The 24,732-nt window shown below is 42.2% G+C and overlaps 1 pseudogene; it reads right to left on the bottom strand.

Moving 5' to 3' along the window:
• Positions 1-16,910: 16,910 nt before the first annotated feature.
• LOC126268364 (5S ribosomal RNA) lies at positions 16,911-17,028 on the bottom strand (annotated as a pseudogene).
• Positions 17,029-24,732: the final 7,704 nt, after the last annotated feature.

The raw sequence follows: 24,732 nt of genomic DNA, 5'->3' as shown, positions 1-24,732 counted from the left end.
GAATATAGTACGTAATGATTGCACACCTATTGTTGGCTAGCACTGTGATAGTGCTGTTGTCAACTTCGTTGCACGTTTTATGTTGATGTTTATTTTAACTCTTTATCTGCAGCCTTAATGTAATTATTTCTCACCTGCTTAAATTGTGTGATGCCTTCTGTAATTCTATTGTAGGATGTGATATCTTAGACATTGCGTTTGGAAGAAATGGCGAGGGCTTTTAAGTGATAATTTTATTGTTAATTTTCTTTAACTGTACAATAAGCTACTAAACATTTAAATATACGAGAGAGACAGCTGAACATTACTCCATCTATAAGTGAAGGCAGTGCTTATTAGCTTATATATCGCTCCTGACTAGGTGCCACAATATTCTTGTCTAAGGGCAGACCATATCAAACTGCATTTATTTCCATGGTAACCAGCTGGCATCCGAACAACCATATTTCCCACCTTCTCACTGACACAAGCACTTCCAGCGGGCAACATACTGAGGAGCTGGTGTCGTTGAGCGAGAGGTTCTTCTTTATTAGCGAAGACTTCATAATGGATGCCCTTAAGGGATACTCATAATATTACTAATTGTTCTCCCGTGACTCTGCTATGACTTTCACTCATAATAATATCTGTTTTGAAACAGTTGTCACTGATTATGGTAATTTCTCTTTGCTGTTAATTTTTGCTCACGTTATGCAGGAGGTGGTCAGTTAAGCTTTAGCTGTAATGGTCCAAATGACTCTGAGCTCTACGAGACTTAACATCTGAGGTCATCAGTCGCCTAGAACGTAGAACTACTTAAACCTAACTAACCTAAGGACATCACACACAACCATGCCCGAGGCAGGTTTCGAACCTGCAACTGTAGCGGTCGCGCGCTTCCAGACTGTAGCGCCTAGAACCACTCGGCGACTCCGACCGGCTTAGTTGTATACCACAACACACACACACACACACACATATATATATATATATTATATGGTTATCTGTTTCTACATAATTACGTATAAGTGAAAATGCGTCGAATGAATATTGCTCCACATCCTGAGCATATCATTAAAATTTCTTTATCAATGCTTCTACTTTGTCTCACACAAAAGGTTTCCTAACGTCCTTGTCCTGCAGAAGTAAGTTATGAAGCCCGAGAGCATGAAAAATATACACGAAACAAGTCAACCGTGCGAAGTTACATGTTTCACAAAACTGTCTCCTCCTATCAATAAAATCCAAACAATAATTTACGCCTCGATAGCCACAGAAGTTCGCAGTGAAATCCGTAGGTTTCAGAGACAAAGCAGGGAGCCATGAGTCCACACAACGCGAGGCGCTACGTGTTCAGAGTGTGTATCGTGTATTTACAGTGTATATGTGGGGAATGCATGGTTTAACTGTGTTGTATATACATGTGTGGTATGTTATGTCAGCGTGACGGTGTTGTTACACTGATCTGTATTCTGCAATTACGCCAACTGTGTATGTTGTTATTGGTTGATACACTCCTGGAAATGGAAAAAAGAACACATTGACACCGGTGTGTCAGACCCACCATACTTGCTCCGGACACTGCGAGAGGGCTGTACAAGCAATGATCACACGCACGGCACAGCGGACGCACCAGGAACCGCGGTTTTGGCCGTCGAATGGCGCTAACTGCGCAGCATTCGTGCACCGCCGCCGTCAGTGTCAGCCAGTTTGCCGTGGCATACGGAGCTCCATCGAAGTCTTTAACACCGGTAGCATGCCGCGACAGCGTGGACGTGAACCGTATGTGCAGTTGACGGACTTTGAGCGAGGGCGTATAGTGGGCATGCGGGAGGCCGGCTGGACGTACCGCCGAAATGCTCAACACGTGGGGCGTGAGGTCTCCACAGTACATCGATGTTGTCGCCAGTGGTCGGCGGAAGGTGCACGTGCCCGTCGACCTGGGACCGGACCGCAGCGACGCACGGATGCACGCCAAGACCGTAGGATCCTACACAGTGCCGTAGGGGACCGCACCACCACTTCCCAGCAAATTAGGACACTGTTGCTCCTGGAGTATCGGCGACGACTATTCGCGACCGTCTCCATGAAGCTGGGCTACGGTCCCGCACACCGTTAGGCCGTCTTCCGCTCACGCCCCAACATCGTGCAGCCCGCCTCCAGTGGTGTCGCGACAGGCGTGAATGGAGGGACGAATGGACACGTGTCGTCTTCAGCGATGAGAGTCGCTTCTGCCTTGGTGCCAATGATGGTCGTATGCGTGTTTGGCGCCGTGCAGGTGAGCGCCACATTCAGGACTGCATACGACCGAGGCACACAGGGCAAACACCCGGCATCATTGTGAGGGAGCGATCTCCTACACTGGCCGTACACCTCTGGTGATCGTCGAGGGGACACTGAATAGTGCACGGTACATCCAAACCGTCATCGAACCCATCGTTCTGCCTTTCCTAGACCGGCAAGGGAACTTGCTGTTCCAACAGGACAATGCACGTCCGCATGTATCCCGTGCCACCCAACGTGCTCTAGAAGGTGTAAGTCAACTACCCTGGCCAGCAAGATCTCCGGATCTGTCCCCCATTGAGCATGTTTGGGACTGGATGAAGCGTCGTCTCACGTGGTCTGCACGTCCAGCACGAACGCTGGTCCAACTGAGGCGCCAGGTGGAAATGGCATGGCAAGCCGTTCCACAGGACGACATCCAGCATCTCTACGATCGTCTCCATGGGAGAATAGCAGCCTGCATTGCTGCGAAAGGTGGATATACACTGTACTAGTGCCGACATTGTGCATGCTCTGTTGCCTGTGTCTATGTGCCTGTGGTACTGTCAGTGTGATCATGTGATGCATCTGACCCCAGGAATGTGTCAATAAAGTTTCCCCTTCCTGGGACAATGAATTCACGGTGTTCTTATTTCAATTTCCAGGAGTGTAGATTTGAAAATAAAACTTTTTTGTTATAGTGGGTGCTACTGTGAACACTTCCATGACAGTCACTGCACTAAGGACTGTTGCGACTTTTAGGATGGTTCAGCAACAGTAATTCTACTAGCACTGTAATGATATTAATGAAGTCCTAATTAAGCTGAAGCACACACATAATAATAAGATTTTAGAGACAGACGAAGTACTTGCTGATAAGTATTTCCTGCATAATTCACAACTGCTTCTTGCAAGGTGGGAGGTTGGATATAAATTTTAGAAAGGGTACACAATTCCAGAATTGGCAACAAATCGTGTTGGTGGATCCGAAGTGGTAATTCATCTACTTGCCGTTCTGTTGCATTTACATTCTTTGTTCAACATTACTATTCCTGTCTGCAATCATATGGCCGTCTGTTATCATGCCATTCCATTAGAGATGCAGAAAGCTGCGAGCACATTACTCCGATATATAATTACAATGAATAGAGTTGTTAAAAGTTGTCTTCGTCCAAAGCAAGCATTTCATCAGTGGAACACCTACGGCATAGATGGACATACAGCCTACGAAAGAATGTCAGTGCCCACGGTCGAATTCTAAATTAAATTTGCTCAAACTATGGAGCCAAGTTTGCTCTTCAACGTATCTACATCTACATATACATGGATACTCTGCAAATCTCACTGAAGTGCCTGGTAGAGGATTCTTCGAACCACCTTCACAATAACTTTATATTATTCCCCTATCGAACAGCGCGCGAAAAAAACCAACACTTATATCTTTATGTGCGAGCTCCGATTTCCCTTATTTTATTGTTACGATCATTTCCCCTATGTAGGTCAGCGTCAACACAATATTTTTCGAATTCGGAGGAGAAAGCTGATGATTGAAATTTCTTGATAAGATTCCGCCGTAACGACAAGCGCCTTTGTTTTAACGGTGTCTGTCCCAGGTCCTGTATCATGTCCATGACACTCTCTACCCTAGATCGCGATAATACAAAACATACTGTTCTTCGTTGAACTTTCTCGATATACTCCGTTAATCTAATCTGGTAAGGATCCCAGACGGCGGAGCAGTACTTCAAAATGAAACGGACAAGCGATGTGTAGGAAGTCTCTTTAGTAGACCAGGTACATTCTCTAAGTGTTCAGCCAATAAAACGCAGTCTTTGGTTAGCCTTCAACACACACAACAGTCTCTATGTGTTCTTCCAATTGTAATTGTTCGTAATGGTTATTCATATGTTTTAGTTGACTTTATGACATTTAGATTAGACTGATTTATTGTATAACCGAAGTTTAACGAATTCCTTTTAGTATTCATGTGGACGACATTATGGTTTTCATTATTTAGAGTTAATGCCACTACCATTCAGATATCTTTTGTAAATCGTTATGCATTTTTTTAAATCTTCTGATGAGTTTAGTAGTCGATAAACGACAGAATCACCTGCAAACAATCTAAGATATCTTCTCAGATTCTCTGCTAACTTGTGTATATACAGAACGGGTTGACAGAGGAGATAGAAAAGATCCAAAGAAGAGTTGCACATTTAGTCACAGCGTTATTTGGTAATAGTGATAGAGTTACAGAGATGTTTATCAAACTAAAGTAGCAAACTCTGCAACAGAGGCGCTCTGAATCGTGGTGTAGCTTGCTGTCCAGGTTTCGAGAGGATGCGTTTCTGGATGAGGTATCGAATATATTGCTTCCCCCTACGTATACCTCCCGAGGAGATCACGAATGCAAAACTAGAGAGATTCGAGCTCGCACGGAGGCTTTCCGGCAGTCGTTTTTCCCGCGAACCATACGCGACTGGAACGGGAAAGAGAGGTAATGACAGTGGCACGTAAAGTGCCCTCCGCCACTCATCGTTAGGTGGCTTGCAGAGTATAAATGTAGATATAGATAAGGAACAGCAAATGGCCTACAACACTACCTTGGGGAACACCAGAAAACACATTCATTTTACTAGATGACTTTCCGTCAGTTTTTATGAACTGGTGTTCTGTGACAGAAAATCACGAATTCAGTCATATAACAAATGATATTAAATAAGCACGCAATTTCTCTATAAGCCGCTCGTGTGGTATAGTGTAAAAAGCCTTTTGGACTAGAAATACGGAAATCAGTTTGAAATCCCTGTCAGTGGCACTAAACACTATGCATGTAAGGAGCTAGTTGAGTTTCACAAGAACAATGATTTCTAAATCCATGTTGACTGTGTGTCAATAGATCATTCTCTTCATACACACTATATGTTCCAAAACCCTACTGTATACAAACGTTAATCACATGACCCCAATTTAGTGGATTACTCTTACTACCTTTCTGGATTATTAGTGAAACCTGTGCTACTTTCCAATTTTTGGGTACGGATCTTTCTTCGAGAGAGGTTTTGTATATGATTGTTAAGTGTGGAGCTACTGCATCAGCAGGAACGTAGTTGGTATACAGTGTGGACAGGAAGACTTACTTTTATTAAATGATTTAAGTTGCTTCACTTCTCCCACGATATCAAATTCTAAGTTATTCATGTTGGAAGCTGTACTTGATTCGCATTCCAGGATATTCACTTCGTCTTCTTTAGTGAAGGAACTTCGAAAGGTTGTGTTTAGTAACTCCGCTTTTGCAGCACTGTCACCGATAGTATTTCCATTAATATCACGCAGGTAAGGTAATGACTGTGTCTTGTCCGTAGGTTACTTCCATATGATTTTCTGCCAGGTTTCGAGATAAAATTTCGTCGTTGAAACTGTTGGCTCTGAGTGTGCCGTGCCAAATTTAGTGGTCAGGAAGGGGGGGGGGGGGTATTCAGTTTCCTTTTGGGCAGGATTGGAGTTGGTTTGTTTGGGGAAGAAGACCAGACAGCGTGGCCATCGGTCTCATCGGATTAGGGAAGTATGGGGAAGGAAGCCGGCCGTGCCCTTTCAGAGGAACCATCCCGGCCTTTGCCTGGAGTGAATTAGGGAAATCACGGAAAACCTAAATCAGGATGGCCGGACGCGGAATTGAACCGTCGTCCTCCCGAATGTGAGTCCAGTGTCTAACCACTGCGCCACCTCGATCGGTTTGAAACTGTTATAAGCATCTCGCATTGATGTCCGTGTTTGGAGATTTTGCGTTCGTTTAAATTTTGCATGCATTTTTGGTTGTTTCTGCAAGAGTATTCTGACCAGTTTTGTGTGCCAAGGGGGATCAGCTCAGTCCTTTGTTATTTTATTTGATATAAAGCTCTCAGTTGCTTTCGATACTGTTTCCTAGAATTCAAACCACATCTCGTCTACAATTACATTACTAATTTGGAAGGAGTGGAGATTGTCTTCCAGGAAGGCGTGAAATGAATTTTTATATGCTTTTGTGAAAAGATATAATTTCCGTTTATTTTTGGAAGATTTGGGGGTTACAATATTCAGTCTCGCTACGCGTGCCTTGTGTTTACTAATCGCTGTAGCCGCTTTGATTCTCGTTATTAACTCAGGGGTACTTGTTGATAAGATGTTGAGTGTGTTTTCACAACCATTTACTATTCAAATGGGGGTCATGAACGAACTGCTTGAAATAATTTTCAGACATTGCGTTTAGCAGAAATTCGCATGAAGTTTTATGTGTACCTCCGTGTATTTTCGCCAACATATCGAGGGTAAATTGGTAGTAGGGGGGAGGGAGAGGGATAATGTCATTACATGAGTGCTGGATATCGGCGTCAGCGATTTCAGGGAATCTAATGTTGATACCATCAATGCTGATGTTAGCGAAATTCCTGCCAGAGCTCCCACTGCCACTCTACTGCCTTGTACATTCTACAGACGTTGGTCATATCCATCAATCAAAACGATCATCAGTCGTAGCCACCGCTAACCATATGACGAATGTAATGGAATCATGTTGCACACTAACGGTAAAATCGTTTGGCCAATTAATATAATATATAGAAGTAACGTGGTATGCTACTAAATAATGAACTAGAATTTGGAAGGACGAGAACTCAAATCTGCGGCTGACCATCCAGAGATTAACCTAAATCACAAACAGAGGAACACGACTGATTCTTTCGCCGACCCGATCTACTGCTCTCTCTCTAGTAATCTCATTTTTGAAGCGAGATCTTTCTTTTCGGCCTCCTGCAACGCCATCCCCCTTTTCTGTGTGAGAGGAGCATACTGTAGCTTCATGCAGCTGTGCAAAATTCTGAAACTCAGGTACATAACCCTGTGAATATTGTCATACACAGTGCCCAATTAAATAAGTAAATAAAACTTCACAGCCTTAAGCATATCTTTGCTCTGCGCTAAAGTATGTAACATTCACTTTGTTTATTTTTCCAACGAGACGATTCTTGGGCAATAATTGATAACACGTTGTGTATTTTCCGACCTCTACGAGCAGGTAGAAAAAGTAGAGCTTATCGGCGGGCATGTTAGTTACGAATCCGGTCACGTGGGAGGTAAAGCTGACATTGTAACCCACATTAGCAGCACGTGAGCTGCTTTAACGCAGAAACGAATCCACATCGTCAGTGGAAGGAAACATTACACGACGACTGCGCTAGCCAATTACGGTTGGCGATTACCGGAGTGGCCAACATCCGGTCGGAGCACTGGTGTTTCCAGGTCAGGCGGGCGGGCTTTGGCTTAGAGTAGCAGACGGGCCGCTGCGCCGCGCCACCACCTGGAATCGATTATGTCAGCTGGTCGGACAGCCGTTTCATTAGGGATTCCCCGGCGGTCTGAGCACGTGGGGCAATTTCAATATGTGCAGCCGAGTGCTGTGCCGCGGGAAACATCTGCAGTCACTGATGTAGAGGGAGGCAGTAGGGCAACACAGTACAGCGAGTAATTACGAGTTTTCTCTCTACTCTAGTAGTTCATTCGAATAACTATAAACTGTATTTGATTTCGGCCAGTTTTTGATTGCTTTATAGGCAACGCTTAGAGACTATGACGTATCTAGTGAGTAATGGTTCTCATAATGCGAAAGATGTGTTTTTAGTTCGTAGTGTTTCGTATGTCTTCGAAAATCATGATTATCTATAAAAGAAACATAACGTAAGGGTAATCGAATTAAGTAACTAGTACTGTGGCAATGATAATAATAAACGAAGTGTTAAAAATAGGACACATGTTTTGCCATTTAGGCAAAAACTGGCGATGGCTGACGTGAAGACTGAATAAAACGCAGAATGCTGACAGCCAGAATAGGAGAGCAAGAAAAGGAGAATTTCATTAACTTCTAAGGAAATGTAAATTTTTAGCTTTTATGAGAGTCAAACGATGACAGTAAAGAGTATTAATAAGACGAGCAGTTGATACGTATTGCTACGTCAGATTCGATTCCTGTCGATTAACTGATGGTAAAATTGGTTCCTCAGTTTCACTTGGCGTATTTGTAGGTGGGTAGTTGGTTGAGCGGTTGGAGGGGACCGATCAGCGAGGTCAACAGTCCGATCGGATTAGCGAAGGATGCGGAAAGAAGTCGGTCTTTGAAAGGAGGCATCCCCGCATTTGCATGCAGCCTGCGACCGTAATTGAGGATGGCCGGATACGGATTGGAACTGTCGTCCTCCCGAATACGACTCTAGTGTGATATCCACCGCACCACTCGGCTCTGTTATTTGTAGATAAAATGATCCGAGACTTTACTGCCACATAGTGACATTCTAAGGGCATAATACTCTCCTAACGATAGTGGCAAGACGTGGCGCAAATATATTATGACCTTTAGAAACCAACAGCCATCAGTATAGCTGAAGACCTTTCCGTAATGAGAGACTGAGTAGAATGTAGTTTTATAGCGCAACTACACCAAAAGCACATCCAGAAACGCCTGAAAATAATTAATTTGGCAAAAGAGTGGCGTGTGTGATGAGGGAAATCAAGGATTGTAGTACGAGACCCCACGACCAAAGTTTTTTAATTATTTGAAAACGGTCTGATCATTATAAAACAGATAGATTCAGTCGCGTAAACCAAAAAAATACTGATATCAGAAATTTTTCGGTTCATCTCTCATCTGGCATCATTACCAAACATGTTAAGAAATTTTGCCGAACTGTATCGTAGTAATGCGTCTGGTTTTTTAAATGAAGTTCAATCATATATTTGAGATGATAAAATAAAATTTTTCAGACGTCTGTAGTGAACCATTTGTGACGATAAAAAATGAAACACAAGAAAAAAAAACCACAGGAAGCCGTTAGAAAATCTGTATTACACGGAGGTTTGTGTTGTTAATTAATACGCAAAATCATTTTTCAGCAGAGAATATGAGCACCTGCAATTTTGAGACCAGTATGCAATTATTATAAAATACGCTAACTAGTTACAAAGCATAACGACAGAAAAATATTGTGTATGATAAAATAAGTTGCACAGACGCATAAAAAATTAAGATCAAAAAGTTATGTGCAACACCTTACTAGCCAGAGAATTTTTGATTAGCGGTATTGGCTGGCTGGCTCTGAACACTATTGGACTTAACTTCTGGGGTAATCAGTCCCCTAGAACGACTCAAACCTAACTAACCTAAGGACAGGACACACATCCATGCCCGAGGCAGGATTCGAACCTGCGACCGTAGCGATTGCGCGGTTCCAGACTGTAGCGCCTAGAACGATAGCGGTATTCAAAAATCATCATCAAATTGAATGTGGTTACTCAAGAGCTTTCTCGAAATCATCGTACTGGAGGGTTTTTGAAATATACTGCACAAAAAGAAAGCCGGATAAAGTTAAAAATATATGGCTTACTTAAAAAGAAAAATATGAGAACGTTTTTAACAACTGTAGAAGTCATCAAAATTATCGTCATCATGAAAATCACTCTCTATGTCACAATTATTTTCTTGGAAGTCTCCAACTGGAAACAAATGTAGTCAAAATCACTCCCACATTTATAGAAACCTTATAACGAAATTCAAGTCACCTATACGTTTCTGGACTGTTCGTCTAAAATAACAATTCTCATTTCTGGTAACATTACCGGAGACACGGAAAATCGTAACGTCCCTCGTTATCATATCATCTGAAATCAGTAGCATTTAGATCCATTACATTTTTCGTATGAGAGTTGCTCATATGTGATAAATATATTTGGTTTTCAGTTGTATTCAAAACGGCAAGTCCCAGAGTTAGTTAAATCCGCATTTAGAGCAGTAGAAGAAAGTTCGCTTTTCAATTCATACATTTGTGTAAAACTGTTTGATGTAACCGATTCGACTTGGTTACTTTTTCTTCGATTTATAATGTGCACATGAGTTCTTCTAAGATATTTAACACATTCTAGTCGTCAGACGTATATCTGCCTAAATCTGTGAAAGACTTTTGATAGTGAGAAGAAGTTTTTAACATTACCAGTAGCCTTTTTGCCCCTTGCGACAGAATTAATTACAGTAATCGAAACCGGTCATAGCATAAACAGCAGGTAAAGATGGTGCTGGGGAATCCCATTGCTTCATAGAGACGCAAAACATCATTGCAATGGCGGGAAATAGCAACACCAACATCGGTTCAAATCTTTATCGAACTTCTTATAAATTCCATATTCCAATGCATCATAGTAGAAAATCCATGCTGAATAGTGAGTACGTACTCAGTCTCGTGAAATAATTTGACAAACTTGATAATCAGTCTTCCTATCTGCCTGTTCGTTGTCTTCACAAATTAATTCTTCATTACTCGTTTAATTAACAGTAGCGTATCCAAAAAAAAATGTAGTGATTAGTATATATAGTTTGGTTCGCAATAATCTCAACCATTTCGTGTTGTGACAATTGTTAACTAAATATTCGACCAGAGATTTCTTAAATTTAAAATTTTGCATTTATTTTGCCTAATCTGTAGATCTAACTCATTGCGAGCGCGAGATGTGGATACAGGGACAGGAGCCTCAGAAATAAACAACAGTCCTCAGCTTAAGAGTGTAGCAAGCGCTGGAACGTTGTTTTCGTTTTTGGAAATAGGTAACGTCGAAAATGTGTGAAAATAAACATTTTTCAAATAAAGTAACAGATTCTATGTACAATTTAATATCAGATTTGTTGTGATAAAACCATACTGCTTTTATTTTCATTCTATTTATTTATTTCTTCTTGACGTAGCACAAATGCGCCCACGTGCAGCTGTGACGTATTTGAACGTTATTGCCCACCTTGTTGGGTTCAGGATCATCTGCTCTATCGATTTTACACGGTTTTGGTCGTAAAGCGATGAGATACGATTCTGGTCTTGGGTCTCGAACTATCTAACACAATGTGCAAGATCATCAGGGTGTCATGTGCCGTACATACGTATACATGAAAATAATTGCTCAAGACGGATTACTGAACTGATGAAAACAATTCTACACTTAAAAGTATTTCTTCTATAACTAATGGCTATAGTACGTGGCTCTACGGGCTATAGTTCGTGGCTTCCCTTGTGACGGTCTTCGCTCAATTTGAAACAGAACATGCTGAAGCTAGTGCGTTGGACTTGTTTATGGATATGGAAGTGTTACAATCCGTGTACAGTTATCTTTATTTTCACTTGTCGTACATTCATTGGTGAGTTTCTGTAGGTAAGCGCTCAGCATGTATGACACGTAGATGTTACAAGTTGGATCATCAGCTCCACTAGGCACTTGTTCATGGTGGACAGTCTACAAGGGGGTTCACTCCGCCTCGCAAGAGTTGTGGAAGGGCTGTTTTAAGGAGAAGGGTCTCCCAGGTCGAATGCTGACAATAATTTGGTGAGTGTATGAGAGCCCCAGAACAAATATGGCTACTGACACTCTCACTGTGCTGCCGACTGGTGGCTGTGATGTCCACGTACCCAATCTACCATGATGCGCTCAGCCACGGGCACCAGTTCCACTAACAACATGAGTATCTCTAAATAATTAGTGCCCAGAGGGTTGGAGAAAAGGTACAAATTTAAAATCAGTCTGTTAATTTGCGTTTATAACCAGCGACCAAGGGAGGAGGAAGCCGTCACCGCATTTCTCGACCGGAAGTTGAACGTCGCTTTGCAACTCGACTAGTCACGCTGGTACGTCTGAATCAGTAGCATTTTCGTCAAAGCGTGGTATGAGGGCCAGACTATAACAGTGGATTACACGAAGTCTAAGCCTGGTGCTATGCCATTTCTGTGGTCCACACGATCCAAAATGATGTCCTGTCACAAGAGAGTGTATGTCGAGCGGCGGCAAGCACCGTCTGCTCTATATAAGTGAAACTTTTCATCTTTCTGTGGCAGCAGTGAGAAGTAATCCAAATCAGGCATCAACTAGATATGGATAAATCCGCTTCACTGCTGCTAGGTACTGCCTCCGACAGCTGCAGATCTGTGGGCCATGCCTATTCCTGATACCAGGGCAAGTTGAACTGATTCATCCAGCTGGGGTCCACCTGCCAGGTGACTTCAGTCGACTCAACGCCAGCTGTGCTCAGACACCACGTGCACCTGACTTACGTTGACCCACCGCCTGCTCTGACCTCATCACACAGTCTTCTGTTTCTGGGCTTCTGACACCGTGTCACTCGTCAGGGAGCCATCGGTATGGTGCAACACTCGGGTGCCTCCTGCACCGGGCTGGCGATCGGCTGTTAGTTGGTCATGCACTTGCACTTACATGTGTGACCAACTGTCATTTGAATTTGCTGCCACAGCGTGCCTTCCGCCTGCCCAGGTGCGACGCAGGTCTACATCTACATCTACATCTACATTTGTACTTCGCAAGCCACCCGACGGTGTGTGGCGAAGGGCACTTAACGTGCTACTGTCATTACCTCCCTTTCCTGTTCCAGTAGCGTATGTTCGCGGGAAGAACAACTGCCACAAAGTCTCCGTGCGCTCTCGAATCTCTCTAACTTTACACTCGTGATCTCCTCGGCAGGTATAAGTAGGTGGAAGCAATATATTCGATACATCATCCAGAAACGTACGCTCTCGAGACCTGGACAGCAAGCTACACCACGATGCAGAGCACCTCTTTTAGCAGAGTCTGCCACTTGAGTTTGCTAAACATCTTGGTAATGCTATTACGCTTATAAAATAACCCTGTGACGAAAAGCGTCGCTCTTCATTGGATCTTCTCTATCTTTTGTGTCAACCTGACTTGGTACGGATCCCACACTGCTGAGCAATACTCAAGTATAGGTCGAACGAGTGTTTTGTAAGCCACCTCCTTTGTTGATGGACTACATTTTCTAAGGACTCTCCCAATGAATTTCAACCTGGTACCCGCCTTACCAACAATTAATTTTATAATAAAGCTGTTAACAAGTCCTATCGCAGTCACATCTCAACGGTCTACTTCATAACCAATGATTCAGAGTTCAACCATTACAGTGGTGCTACCACAGGGTGTGGTATTTATATACACTGCGAGCAACTATGTAACTGTAGGCTAACTAGGGGTTTTCGGAACAGATGTTCCTCCATTTGTGTAAAGTCAACGGTCTCTCGAAAGGTCTCAATCTGTTCTCTTTCTTTTCCTACTATAACATTACAACCCAGTGCATCGAGTATTTTTCAGGTACTTCATTTCTCAAAGCTAAATCATTTTTTGTAAATATATGAATTAGTGAATTTTGTCACTTATTAGTGTCTGCCGGTCTCTGTGGCCGAGCGATTCTAGGCACTTCAGTCCGGAACCGCGCTGCTGCTACGGTTGCAGGTTCGAATCCTGCCTCGGGCATGGATATGTGTGGTGTCCTTAGGTTTGTTAGGTTTAATTAGTTCTAAGTCTAGGGGACTGATGACCTCAGATTTTAATGTTAAGTCCACTAGTGCTTAGAACCATTTGAACCATTTATTAGTGTTTATGAAAATGTGGAAATGTACTGATAGAGTGAGAACGAATTGTTTATGTCAAATCATTGAAATAAACAAGCTGGCCATGTCCGGGAAGCTTTTATTATACAAAGCACAGAGAATATAGTTCATGTAACAATAATATCGTTAGCGCAAATGCACGCAGTCATAGAGGTGAAGGCAGAGATGTAGCTGTGCAGCATCTGTTGTTTGGAACAGACGTTTCTGTTGGCACATACATTTCAAAGCGTTTACGTCGCCAATGTACTAATACGTCGCGAGGAAAATTTTAAGTTGATGCGCAGTTGTGTGGCCACGGCACATGAATGGAAGAAGATTTTGGAAGTACTGAAGAACAATGTGTTGCCCAAATTTATTCAAGCTGATCACTAATCTAGAAGAGCCCTTTGCTAATTACGGACCTAATAATACGCACTACTTCACAGCCCAGGCAGCACATCGCAGAGTGAGGCCAGCTTGTATTATGTAGTTATGTAATAGACGTCGCAGCGTCTTAGCAACTTCTTCGTACTTTATATAGGGCTTAGTCGAAGAAAACACTTGCAGAGAGAAACTTCGTTAACAAGAATCGTTAACCGTCAGCAGGATTCTACCCTTTCATCATAAATTCCGAGAAAGTCACAAGTGAAAGAAAAAGTCACGAGAAGTCAAATGTACTAAAAACAATGAAACTAACATACATATTAAACAGGCAAATCATGTGAGGGTGGAGAAAGCACTTCCCATCCCAGAAATAGACCTCTGCACCTTCCTGGATATTGAGGGCCCTTAGTAACACTACTTTCGAATCCATGGTAAGGGCAGCATAGGTGCATGACCTAGGAACCACTATATGTAGGTGCACAAGAGCGATGCTTAGTGGAAGAAAGGTAGAGGCTACCAGGATGACTGAATAGATGGTAATTAACGCCAATACAGGCTGGCTGCCCACAAGAAGGAGTTCTGTCTCCTTTATTGTGGAATCTAGTGGTGAACGAACTCATTGAGGAGCTAAATTCCAGACAGTGCTTCTGCCAAGGATACGCAGATGATCTTGTCATAGTAATACTTGGCAAATTTACTGACACAGTTAGAAATATTGCACAAGGAGGATTGGACATTATTCAAAATTTGTGCATCAAACCAAATCTAAGGCTTAATACTAAAAAGACTGTTCTGGTGCCATTTACGAAGAGGCATATTCATCACTCAAGTTGGAATCTAAAGCTATTCGATGAAACTCTACCTGTGAAGGGGATAGTGAAATATCTAGGGGTGAACCTAGATGAGTATTTAAGGTGGACCCCTCGTTTTAAGAGCATCTGCTCCATGGCAAAAATTACCTTAGTGAGTGCCAATGACTTAGGGCAGATACTGGGGCCTAAGCCCCAGGAGTATGCGCTGGATATACATCACACTGGTTAGACCTAGGATTTCTACATCTACATCTACATTTTTACTCCGCAAGCCACCCAACGGTGTGTGGCGGAGGGCACTTTAAGTGCCACGGTCATTACCTCCCTTTCCTGCCTGCCGGAGTGGTCGAGCAGTTCTAGGCGCTAGTTCTAAGTTCTAGGGGACTGACGACCACAGCAGTTAAGTTCCATAGCGCTCAAAGCCATTAACCATTTTTGAACCTCCCTTTCCTGTTCCAATCGCGTATGGTTCACGGGAAGAACGCCTGCCGGAAAGCCTCCGTGCACGCTCGAATCTCTCTAATTTTACATTCCTGATCTCCTCGGGAGATATAAGTAGGGGCAAGCAATATATTCGATACATCATCCAGAAACGCACCCTCTCCGAAACCTGGACAGCAAGCTACACCGCGATGCAGAGCGCCTCTCTTGCACAGTCTGCTTCTTGAGTTTTCTAAACTTCTCCGTAACGCTATCACGCTTACCAAATATCACTTCTCTATCTCCTCTGCAACCCGCCCTGGTACGGATCCCACACTGACGAGCAGTAGTCAAGTATAGGTCGAACGATTGTTTTGGAAGCCACCTCCTTTGTTGATGGACTACATTTTCTAAGGACTCTCCCAATGAATCTCAACCTGGCACCCGCCTTACCAACTGTTAATTTTATATGATCATTCCACTTCAAATCATTCCGTACGCATACTCCGATATTTTACAGTAATAACTGCTACCAATGTTTGAACCGCTATCATACAATCATACAATAAAGGATCCTTCTTTCTATGGGGTTGTAGTGTGATGGAAGAAGGTAGAACAGCTGGTTGCAGCTAAGGAGCTTGCTAAGGTGCAGAGATTGGCCTACTTATCCATAACGCGGAATTAGCAACACACCAACCGCTGGAATGGAAGCCATGCTGGACATGCCACCACTACACCTTTGGGTCAAGATGGAGGCAGCAGGTGGGGCATACAGATTTAAGACTGGCAAAAACTGGGTGTCATTCGGATATCCAGAATCATACACTACCATACTGAGTGAAGTAAATATAGAAATGGCTGGGGAAAGGCTTAGCGACTATATAATAACTCCCAACTGCTTCAATAAGCTTTACAATATAATAATTGCAAGCAGGGAGCAATGGGAAAAAACAGTTCGACACTGTTCGGGGGACATCGTTTTGTTCACCAATGGGTCGAAATCAGACCAAGGAGTTGGGGCAGGGGTGTACGGGATTCAGCCAAGACTGGAGGGCATCATATCTCTAGAAAAACTGTCCTCTTTATTCCAAGCTGAAATTACTGCAATCAGGGCATGTGTGGAGGAGAATATGCGTAGGTTCCAAAATGAGCATACCATCTACATTTATTCAGGCAGCCAGGGAGCTTTGAAATCATTGGCAGGTCCTGCAACAATATCTAAGATTCTTTCAGAATGCCACAGGTCTCTGGTGGAGGTAGGGGGAAGCAACATGGTACACCTAGTGTGGCTCTCTGCCACTCAGGGTTCTGTGGCAATAAACAAACCGACATATTGGCCAGGATGGTGGCAATGACTTTATTTATTTCACCGGAACCTGTTCTGACAATCACCAAGCTCTCCGTCTTCAGGCCACAAGTGGCCCATCGGGACCATCCGACCGCCGTCTTATCCTCAGCTGAGGATGCGGTTAGAAGGGGTGTGTGGTCAGCACACCGCTCTCCCGGTCGTTACGATGGTTTTCTATGACCGGAGCCGCTTGTATTCGGTCGAGTAGCTCCTTAGCTGGCATCACGAGGCTGAGTGCATCCCGAAAAATGGCAACAACACATGGCCGCCCGGACGGTCACCCATCCAAGTGCCAGGCACGCCCGACAACGCTTAACTTCGGTGATCTAACGGGAACCGGTGTTTCCACTGCGGCAAGGCCGTTGCTGGCAACCACCAAAGCTACGAACAAACTAGAACTACGGAACTGGCTTAAGAAACTGCACGTAGAATATAGGACCAAGGTCCATAAACAAAAACATGGTAAGGTAATGGTGCCCAACCCATGTTTTAAAAGAAACTCTGTAAATCTGGGATTGAACAGGAAAGAGATCAAACTCATGACTGGACTGATGACAGACCATGTAAATTTCTAGAAACACCTACACACAGTTGGTATAACGGAAGAAAACCCTAAATGTAGGATCGGTGATGAGGGTGAATGTATGGCATTGCAGAGCAAAAGATACAGAATATTCGGGACAACTAGACCTGAAGAAATTGTGTCCAGCAAAAAACTGGTAAAGGGACTCCTTGCACTATTTAAGGGCATTGATAGGCTTTACTAGATATACAGGGAGCGATACCGCACAACCTCACTTTCGGTGCCGGCAGTGGTGCGTTAGACCTATTCTGTTTTAGCTTCCCTGTTAAAAGAAAATAAAATCAAATAAAAATAAAGTGTTTTACTTACGATTAAGCATATTTCCAAGCAGACTGCATTATTGTGAGTTATGTATAACTAAGTGTCTATAAAGTGTTGCTAGTCATTGTTTACTCTTGGGGCTCATTATGGTAATTAACACCACTGCAATCCAAATTAACGTGTTTTGTGCTCATGGGTCAAGTGTCTGTTACGTGTAAGCTGGCACGAGTGCTTCTCGTCAAGTTGCTGTTTTGTTTTGCCATACGAAATTTCTGTGATTTCAGAGTCATTACAATCATTTGCCACATTTTACTTTGGCTTGTTTTGGAGCTGGCGACTATGTTATTCTACAATCTAAATTCATTCAAATCAAATTTCGAATTCAGAATTATGGCTTACGACAATGAAATTTTGTTTTATTACCATTTTTCTACAGTTTGGTAGTTATACGAAGTAACGAACCCTCGTACGATACCGGTCTGGTTTAACAACTAATGTTCTGTTGGATTCACTGTCTTGTTCCCACTAACAGCAGAACATTACGTACACGTGTCACATAATTTAGTTTAGTTGCGGTATGCTACATTAGATGATTCACTTCATATGCATGTAATTGCGACACCCATTAGCAACAGTAATAAGAGCACAATATTGTAATTCTTGCCCTCCACTTCTCTTTTCCATACAGTGCTGCCTTCCAGGCTTACATTTTCAGAAAAATACTGGTGATATCAATAGAGCTGTCTTATTGAAGAGAGCTAAACCAACTTGTGTTAAAATATTGCAAATATGTTTCTTCCATTTGTCATCCTTTGTAATCTTGCTTCCCATGCTAGAGAATCCATCTACTTCCTCCACTACCACGGCATTCCAAATTTTGCTGTTAAACGAGTCGTCATTCTCATTTCTACTACTCTCCATAATAAATGTATCTGCTCGTTTATGCTCCAACAATATTCTTTGCTAAGTATATTGTCCGTTTCTTTCAACAGCTCTTCCAAGCTTTGTTTATATGCAGTCGGAAGGACTCTATTGTATTCGAAATTTAGCACTGTCATCTGGTTCCCTTAACATACATTTGTTTATGAGGTATCGGCCGCTGTTCGGTCGGCCACACTTTCAAATAAGTGCGCCGCCATCTACGCCGCCGCGTTTCGTAAAGCCGCCACCGCCGCGCCTGGGCACTGCCACAAACCATTAGGCCCCTGCCACTGAGATGCAAGTATCTCCTCTCACGAACTGCAGCGATACATGTACTTAAATTCGGACATAGTCCATTCAGCTCATTTTGTGTGTTTTCCAGTTGAAAAACATTTACAGACTTTCATAGTGGCCAGGGATCGACATCTTCTGAATAGACATTGTACTGAAAAGTGACAGATTTATGAATCTGTTGTATCTCTACATATTTCTAAAATCAAATCTAATGTTAGCAACTGATACTGTAACGTCGGTAATAATGTTACATATTACTTTTCCTGTATAATATTAGGTGTAGAATAAATTAATAACAAATTTATCTGTTCTTGAACAGCACCTGTTACAAGCTTCTTTGTCCACTAAAGATCCGTATAGCTGTCAGAGGAAGTCATAAGAGACTGGCGGCGAGGATAGGATAGTGGAACAAGGAGCTCTTGACACCAGAGCAGTATAGTTTTTTTCCTATTCAATTCTGTTTTCATATGAGTATATGTTGTTGTTGTCTTCAGTTAGAGGGTTGATAAGTTGTAGCACTTCACTCTCCTCCATACCGTGCAAGCCTCTTCATCTCCGAGTAACTACTTCAACCTACATTCTCCTGAATCTGCTTACTTTATTCACCTCTTGGTATCCCTGTCCGATTTTAGCCACCACGCTTCGGTATAGTATTAAACTTATGATCCCTTGATGCCTCAGAATCTGTCTTACCAACTGATCCCTTCTTCTAGTCATGTTGTGCCCCAAAATTTCTCTTCTCCACAATTCTATTCAGTGTTTCCTCATTAGTTACGTGATCTACCCAAGAAGTCTTGAGCACTCTTCTGTAGCAGCACATTTCTAAAGCTTCTATTCTCTTCTTGTATAAAGTGTTTATCGTTCGTGTTTTACTTCCATAGGTGGCTACACTCCGTACTAATACTTTTAGAAAGGACTTCCTAACATTTAAATTATACTCGATGGTAACAAATTTCTCTCCTTCAGAAACGCTTTTCTTACCATTCTCAGTCTACATTTTATATCCTCTCTGCTTCCTCCATCATCATTTATTTTGGCTCCCAAATAGTAAAACTCATCTACTACTTTAACTCTCTCTTTTCCTAATCTAATTCACTCAGCATCACCTGATATAGTTAGGCTATATGATGAGATGAAAGAAATTATTCAGGTAGTGAAAGGAGACGAAAATTTAAAAGTCATGGGTGACTGGAATTCGTCAGTAGGGGAAGGGAGAGAAGGAAACATAGTGCGTGAATATGAATTAGGGCTGAGAAATGAAAGAGGAAGCCGTCTGGTAGAATTTTGCATAGAGCATAACTTAATTATAGCTAACACTTGGTTCAAGAATCATAAAAGAAGGTTGTATACATGGAAGACTCCTGGAGATACTAAAAAGCATCAGATAGATTATATAATGGTAAGACAGAGATTTAGGAGTCAGGTTTTAAATTGTAGGACATTTTCAGGGGCAGATGTGGACTCTGACCACAATCTATTGATTATGAACTGAAGATTAAAACTGAAGAAAATGCAAAAAGGTGGCAATGTAAGGAGATGGAATCTGGATAAACTGACTACACCAGAGGTTGTACAGAGTTTCAAGGAGAGCATAAGGAACCATCTGACAGGAATGGTGGAAAGAAATACAGCAGAAGAAGAATGGGTACCTTTGAGGGATGAAGTAGTGAAGACAGCAGAGGATCAAGTAGGTAAAAAGACGAGGGCTAGTAGAAATATTGAATTTAATTGATGAAGGGAGAAAATATAAAAATTCAGTAATTAAAGCAGGCAAAAAGGAATACAAACATCTCAAAAATGAGATCGACAGGAAGTGCAAAATGGCTAAGCAGGATGGCTAGAGAACAAATGTAAGGATATAGAAGCTTATCTCACTAGGGGTAAGATAGATACTGCTTACAGGAAAATTAGAGAGACCTTTGGAGAGAAGAGAACCATTTGTATGAATATCAAGAGCTCAGATGGCAACCCAGTTCTAAGCAAAGAAGGGAAGCCAGAAAGGTGGAAGGAGTATAGAGAGGGTTTATACAAGGGCGATGTACTTGAGGACAATATTATTGAAAGGGAAGAGGATGTAGATGAAAATGAAATGGGAGATACGATACTGCGTGAAGAGTTTGACCTGAGTCGAAACGAGGCCCCCGGAGTAGACAACATTCCATTTGAACATTGGGAGAGCCAGTCATGAAAAAACTCTACCAGCTGGTGAGCAAGATGTATGAGACAGGCGAAATACCCTCAGACTTCAAGAAGAATATAATAATTCCAATCCCAAAGAAAGCGGGTACTGACAGATGTGAAAATTACCGAACTATCAGTTTAATAAGTCACAGCTGAAAAATAGTAATGCGAATTCCTTACAGACGGATGGAAAAACTGGTAGATTCAGACCTCGGGGAGGATCAGTTTGGATTCCGTAGAAATGTTGGAACACGTGAGGCAATACTGACCTTACGACTTATCTCAGAAGAAAGATTAAGGAAAAGGAAACCTATGTTCCTAGCATTTGTAGACTTGGAGAAACCTTTTGTCAATGTTGACTGGAATACTCTATTTCAAATTCTGAAGGTGGCAGGGGTAAAGTACAGGAAGCGAAAGGCTATTTACAATTTGTACGGAAACCAGATGGCAGTCATAAGAGTCGAGGGGCATGAAAGGGAATCAGTGGTTGGGAAAGGAGTGAGGCAGTGTTGTAGCCTGTCCCCGATGTTATTCAATCTGTATATTGAGCAAGCAGTGAAGGAAACAAAAGAAAAATTCGGAGTAGGTATTAAAATGCATGGAGAAGAAGTAAAAACTTTGAAGTTCGCCGATGACATTGTAATTCTATCAGAGACAGCAAAGGACCTGGAAGAGCAGTTGAACGGAATGGATAGTGTCTTGAAAGGAGGATTAAAGATGAACATCAACAAAAGCAAAACGAAGATAATGGAATGTAGTCAAATTAATTCGGTTGATGCTGAGGGAATTAGATTAGGAAATGAGACACTTAAAGTAGTAAAAGGAGTTTTGCAATTTAGGAAGTAAAATAACTGATGGTGGTCGAAGAGGACATAAAATGTAGACTAGCAATGGCAAGGAAAGCGTTTCTGAAGAAGAGTAATTTGTTAACATCGATTATAGATTTATGTATGAGGAAGTTGCTTCTGAAAGTATTTGTATGGAGTGTAGGAATGTATGGAAGTGAAACATGGACGATAACTAGTTTGGACAAGAAGAGAATAGAAGCTTTCAAAATGTGGTGCTACGGAAGAATGCTGAAGATAAGGTGGATAGATCACGTAACTAATGAGGAGGTATTGAATAGGATTGGGGAGAAGAGAAGTTTGTGGCACAACTTGACTAGAAGAAGGGATCGTTTGGTAGGACATGTTTTGAGGCATCAAGGGATCACAAATTTAGCATTGGAGGGTAGCCTGGAGGGTAAAAATCGTGGAGGGAGACGAAGAGATGAATACACTAAGCAGATTCAGAAGGATGTAGGTTGCAGTAGGTACTGGGAGCTGAAGAAGCTTGCACAGGACAGAGACGCATGGAGAGCTGCATCACACGGGTCACAGGACTGAAGACCACAACAACAACATATTACGTTATCCGCGTTTTGGTTCTTTTTTACGTTCATCTAATACCTTCTTTTCAAGACACTGTCCATTCCGTTCAACTGCTCTCTTCCAAGAACTTTGCTGTCATTAGCAAACCTCAAAAAAAAAAAAAAAAAAAAAAAAAAAAAAAAAAGGAAAAAAAAGTTCAAATGGCTCTGAACACTATGGGACTTAACAACATCTGAGGTCATCAGTTCCAGAACTTTTTTTTTTTAGTCATCAGTCTACTGACTGGTGTGATGCAGCCCGCCACGAATTCATTTCCTGTGCTAACCTCTTCATCTCAGAGTAGAACTTGCAACCTACATCCCCAATTATTTACTTGACGTATTCCAATCTCTGTCTTCATCTACAGTTTTTGCCCTCTACAGCCCCCTCTAGTACCATGGAAGTCATTCCCTCATGTCTTAGCAGATGTCCTGTCATCCTGTCCCTTCTCCTTATCAGTGTTTTCCACATATTCCTTTCCTCTCCAATTCTGCGTAGAACCTCCTCATTCCTTACCTTATCAGTCCACCTAATATTCAACTTTCGTCTATAGCACCACATCTCAAATGCTTCGATTCTCTTCTGTTCCGCGATTCCGACATTCCATGTTTCCCTACCATACAATGCTGTACTCCAGACGTACATCCTCATAAATTTCTTCCTCAGATTAAGGCCGGTATTTGATATTAGTAGACTTCTCTTGGCCAGAAATACCTTTTTTGCCATAGCGAGTCTGCTTTTGATGTCCTCCTTGCTCTGTCCGTCATAGATTATTTTACTGCCTAGGTAGCAGAATTCCTTAACTTCATTGACTTCGTGACCATCAAACCTGATGTTAAGTTTCTCGCTGTTCTCATTTCTACTACTTCTCATTACCTTCGTCTTTCTCCGATTTACTCTCAAACCATACCGTGTACTCATTAGACTGTTCATTCCGTTCAGCAGATCATTTAATTCTTCTTCACTTTCACTCAACAATGTCATCAGCGAATCGTATCATTGATACCCTTTCACCTTGTATTTTAATTCCACTCATAAACCTTTCTTTTATTTCCATCATTGCTTCCTCGATGTACAGATTGAAGAGTAGGGGCGAAAGGCTACAGCCTTGTCTTACTCCCTTCTTAATATGAGCACTTCGTTCTTGATCGTCCACTCTTATTATGCCCTCTTGGTTGTTGTAGATATTGTATATGACCCGTCTCTCCCTATAGCTTACCCCTACATTTTTCAGAATCTTGAAGAGCTTGCACAATTTCATATTTTCGAACGCTTTTTCCAGGTCGACAAATGCTATGAACGTGTCTTGATTTTTCTTTAGCCTTGCTTCCATTATTAGCCGCAACGTCAGAATTGCCTCTCTTGTGCCTTTACCTTTCCTAAAGCCAAACTGATCGTCACCTAGCACATTCTCAATTTTCTTTTACATTCTTCTCTATATTATTCTTGCAAGCAGCTTCGATGCAAGAGCTGTTAAGCTGATTGTGCGATAATTCTCGCACTTGTCAGCTCTTGCCGTCTTCGGAATTGTGTGGATGATGCTTTTCCGAAAGTCAGATGGTATGTCGCCAGACTCACATATTCTACACACCAACGTGAATAGTCGTTTTGTTGCCACTTCCCCTAATGATTTTAGAAATTCTGATGGAATGTTATCTATCTCTTCTGCCTTATTTCACGGTATGTCCTCCAAAGCTCTTTTACATTCCGATTCTAATACTGGATCCCCTATCTCTTCTAAATCGACTCCTGTTTCTTCTTCTATCACATAAGACAAATCTTCACCCTCATAGAGGCTTTCAATGTATTCTTCCCACCTATCTGCTCTCTCCTCTGCATTTAACAGTGGAATTCCCGTTGCACTCTTTATGTTACCACCGTTGCTTTTAATGTCACCAAAGGTTGTTTTGACTTTCCTGTATGCTGAGTCTGTCCTTCCGACAATCATATCTTTATCGATGTCTTCACATTTTACCTGCAGCCATTTCGTCTTAGCTTCCCTGCACTTCCAATTTATTTCATTCCTCAGCGACTTGTATTTCTGTATTCCTGATTTTCCTGGAACATGTTTGTAGTTCCTCTTTTCATCAATCAACTGAAGTATTTCTTCTGTTACCCATGGTTTCTTTGCAGCTACCTTCTTTGTACCTATGTTTTCCTTCCCAATTTCTGTGATGCCCCGTTTTTGAGATGTCCATTCCTCTTCAACTGTAATGCCTACTGCGCTATTTCTTATTGCTGTATCTATAGCGTTAGAGAACTTCTAACGTATCTCGTCATTCCTTAGAACTTCCGTATTCCACTTCTTTGCTTATTGATTCTTCCTGATTAATGTCTTGAACTTCAGCCTAATCTTCAACAGTACTATATTGTGATCTGAGTCTATATCTGCTCCTGGGTACGCCTTACAATCCAGTATCTG

Source organism: Schistocerca gregaria, chromosome 4 (assembly GCF_023897955.1).
Source record: "Schistocerca gregaria isolate iqSchGreg1 chromosome 4, iqSchGreg1.2, whole genome shotgun sequence".
NCBI classification, from domain to species: Eukaryota; Metazoa; Arthropoda; class Insecta; order Orthoptera; family Acrididae; genus Schistocerca; species Schistocerca gregaria.
This window is presented reverse-complemented; position numbering and strand designations above follow the sequence as displayed.